Below are 4,817 nucleotides of genomic sequence, written 5' to 3' on the forward strand. Positions count from 1 at the left end.
TATATATATATATATATGACAGAAGAAAAGAGGGACAAAGAACAACAAAGGCAGATGAGTATCATATGACAGGCTTTCCATATCAACGAATAATCTGATTCAAAGATTTACAATCAATGAAATACAACAATTTCAACATGATATACATCAATAAGACTTCAGCCCAAGTGGCATAGAAAATACAATTTCGGATTATCGTCTTGCTTGCATTTACAGGCTTTCAGCCCTACCTAGCCTTCTGTGAATACCAAAGTGATGCTTAGTCATTCACTTCATGGTCAAAGGTTTCATACCAATACCAAAGTGATGCATAGTAATTCACTTCATGGTCAAAGGTATAGCTCCATTATCCTAATAACACGGGAAAGCACATTGCACATATAACACATAACATACAATTGTCCCTATATTGAACTCACCGTGAAATAATCGAATGATAAAATGATAATTTGGGCAGCACTTCGTTTCTAAAAATGATTTTTTTTTACGAAACCGGGGATTTTAGTTGAAAACCGGGCTTTGTGTGGGCAGAGTTTCGACTTAAAATATTACTTTCTCGGGGTCTTCGGTGCGTCGGGACTTGCTTCGGGTGTTGGGGTAGGTCCCTAGGCTTCGGGGGGTGTTAGGGTAATTTGAGAGAGAGTAGAGGGTGAAAGAGTGTCAAAATTCTAAAAAAAATTCAGAAAACCTCGCTTCCTTTTATAGTGGTCCGAGGGCTCGCATTACGGTGGACGTACTGGCTTCTGAGGCTCTACGCTGAGCGTAACTCCTCGGTACGTTGGGCGTAGAGTGAGACGTGGCTTCTGATCGGAACCCGGGCCTCGGACGTGGCACTGTTAGGACACGCGTCCATCATGCGAAGGTGTTGGGTGGCTGATACGTGTCTTCGCAGTACGCTGGGCGTACGTACGAAGTACGTTGGACGTACTTCTCCGGTCCGACCTCGTAATTTGTGCCATAAACTTCAAAATTTCAAATCTTTCGCGTACGAGCTCTGTTTTGACGTTCTTTATATCCACGCGTAGGTGAGATTATACTCTACAACTCTCATTTAGATTCCATCGGCTAATTTTTAATTTATTTTTAATATTATATTTATAACAGGCCGGGACAGGAAAAATCCGTTAAAAATTCATAACTTCTTCATCCGACGTCCGTTTTCGTCTGTCTTTTTACCGTTGTACTACTATTGACGAGACCTTCAATTCTCGTTTAAGTGGTGTCGGCTACATATCACTCGATCTTTATTTCGAGTTTCGGGCTGTGTACTTCTATGCCGGATTTTAGAAAAATCATAACTTCCTCATACAAAGTGAGATTTGGACGTTCTTTTTATAAAGTTCTCAGTTTAACAAATACTACGACTTTCATTTAGATCACAAAGACTAAAAAGTAGTTTATCGTAAACTCACTTTTTACGTCATATGGCGTCGTGCCGGTTCTGTTGCGAAACTTTAATAAGTCATAACTTCTTCGTTAAAACTCGGATTTCAGTGAGGTTTTCGCCTAAATGTTTCTAACCAGATAATCTACAACTTTCAATAACATTAGTTTACTTATTTCCAACTTAAATTTTACATTTTCGTTAATTTCAATATTTGACTTTTGATTGTAGTCTCATAAGACTTCCCATCACTTTCCGAATGATTCTAAACGTAGTTTTACTTCTAATCTCATAAAAACTATCTTGTTAGAACTCAATGCTCAAAACCATATAATATTTAATAATATTCATTTTTAAACTAACAAAACACGATAACTGAACGTGTATGTTTCATATATATATATATATATATATATATATATATATATATATATATATATATATATATATATATATATATATATATATATATATATATATATTCACCTTCACCCCGTCGACCGCCATCTCTTATTCCCAAATCGTAACCTTGCTCCAATTTCACTCTAAGTCAAAAAATAACACCAACTCATCGTTGATGCAGTCCCTTCACATCTCGTCATCATGAAACACTCCCCTTTACTCCTCACCGTCGCCTGCCCACAACATGTGGACCGCGTTACTGATGGATGGAAAATGAAGGAGAAACCTTCACTAAGTATGCATCAGTATGTTCTTAAAAATTATTAAAGAAAGAGTAAATTACACGAATGGTCCCTATGGTTTGGGGTAGTTTGCACGTTTGGTCCCTAACTTATTTTTTTTAACTCGGACGGTTCTTACAGTTTGTTTTTATTGCGCATGTGGTCACTGTTTTACCTAAAATGACTATTTTGTCATTGATTGTTTAATTTATTTAAATAAGGTGGGTAGGTAAGGTAAGGTAATATGAGGTGGAAGTGGGGTTGAGGTGAGTTTATTTAAATAAATTATAAAAATCAAGGGCAAAATAGTCTTTTTAGGTAAGACAGGGACCAAACACACAACAAAAATAAACTGTAGGGATCTTCTGAGTTAAAAAAATAAGTTAGGGACCAAACGTGAGAATTACCCCAAACCATAGGGACCATTCGTGTAATTTACTCTTCAAGAAAATAATGATTTAGATTCAATGGATTTGAAAAACCTTTTTGTGTACATCTATTTTGAACATGTTGGTTTTATTTTGATTTTGGGTGCCCGAGTTTTAACATAGTGGTATCATTCTCGATGTTAGCGGTTTCGTCTACTTGAAAGGAAGTCAGAAGTGTTTTCCATCCCTCTAAAATATCCCGATCATTTAAAATTTATACGATGGTTTATAGTTATTTCCTAATTATTTATTTAGCCATAAAGTTTTTTGTGGGTTCCATATGAAGTAAGGATTACTTTTCCAAATTAACCCTAGTTGGTGGGAGAGGAAAAAATAGTCTTTTTAGGTAAGACAGGGACGAAGTGCGTAACAAAAACAAACAGTAGGGACCTTCTGACTTAAAAAAATAAGTTAGGGACCAAACACGCAAATTATCCTAAACCATAGAGACCATTCGTTTAATTTACTATATATATATATATATATATATATATATATATATATATATATATATATATATATATATATTATCCTTTATTTTTATTTTTATTATTAGGAAATTAGAAAATTAATAATAAAAAAAGAAATACAAAGGGAAACTTCAACATTTCAAAAAAAAAAATCAAAACAAATTAGACCAAAGTCTCAACAAAATCAAATATTTAGAATGATGGTGTTAGTCCAAAACTTTTTGGATCAAAGTGACAATTTTAAACATACCATAGGGACCATTTTTACAATTTTTTCTAAATTTAAAATAGTAACGAAGTCATTTCATATGGCTTATGGACCAATCATGCAATTTTTAGAAAACCACACAGACCATGTTCGTAAAAAAAAGTTAGGTAGAACCGAAGGTGTAACCTTTGATAAACCACATGGATAATTTATATAATTTTTTCTAAAAGATATTTTTCATTTTCTTATCTTTTTTAGTATGTTTATTAAATCTTTTTTCCCCTAGACACATATTTATGTTAGCTTGTTTGTTCATTTTCCTGTCACCCATACAACCAATGTCATCTTTATCACGAATAAATCGAAAATGAATGAAAATGAATGATGCATACATACAAGGTTTATTCGAAAATAATAATAGAAAATAACCATGTATTAACAACAATGAACAAATTAAATATATTGTAGGGTAGGGGCAAAAAAGACACATGCTTCATTTGGTTAACGTAAAATGGGGATGTTATTAGAATTTTTTTTAAAAATAAGAGTTTTGAAAACTTGTTCGGTTAGCATATTTTTTCAAATATTCTCCAAGAACCATACCAACCACCACCCATCCCTACTAACCCACCAATCACTCTCCACCCCACCCACTCTACCCTACCCTACCCTACAAATTCCAACTCGAACCCCAACCTTAACTCCACCATACCCATACCTCACCAACTACTACCCTACCCACCTATCACCACCACCACCACCCTTACATCCACCAACAACTCAACACACCTACTACCCCAACCTACTCATCACACCCCTCCCTTATCGTACCCACCTCAACCCCTACCCTAACATGCCTCAACCAAACACCTACATCACATTATTCCTAACCTTAACAATCATATATCCATCCTACACCCATCTAATCAAACCTCTTCATCCATCCTCACCCGACTTGACTCCACGCCACCTTACTATAACCTATCACACATATTGATGGGTTTGATAGGTTATAAATATTTGCATGAGGCGGAAAAATACTTAATTCTTAAGTTCACATGCAACCTATTAGGATCTTTGTATTCTCTATTGATAGCAATAAACTTTGAATATCAAGAACCCTAAGGGAACTCTACAATCATCAAAATTTACATAGAGTTAGGGTTTAGATACCTCTTGATTATTCTAGAAAATAATCACACCAATATCCTTCTTGAAAACATTGGAAAGCAAGCACCAAAATTTTAGTGCCTCTGATGGTTTGTACCAAAAACCCTTGAACCCTAGAATGATGAGGAGAGAGAGAGAGAGAGAGGAGAGAGATAGACATTTCTTTCCTATGCTTCTTAGGAAAGTCATGAACGGAAATAATGAGCCAATGACTGTTCAAGAATTGCTTCTTTTGTTCAACTAATTCAAATCCTTTTGTTCAAATATTGAACAATCCTATGATTCTTTTGAATTGATTAAATAATAGATTTAATCCTAATTCACATCATTTCCTTTCATGCAGCCAAGAGGCTTCTCTCCAGAAACCCTAGGAAAACCTCCAAAACTGTTCATACCATGGACGGTTCAAGGATTGCTTTTTTTGTTCAACTATTGAACAATTACAATTCACCCCATGCACCTTTAATTAATTCC

This window comes from Lactuca virosa, chromosome 5 (genome assembly GCF_052849685.1).
Source record: "Lactuca virosa cultivar CGN04683 chromosome 5, Lactuca_virosa_CGN04683_v6, whole genome shotgun sequence".
NCBI classification, from domain to species: Eukaryota; Viridiplantae; Streptophyta; class Magnoliopsida; order Asterales; family Asteraceae; genus Lactuca; species Lactuca virosa.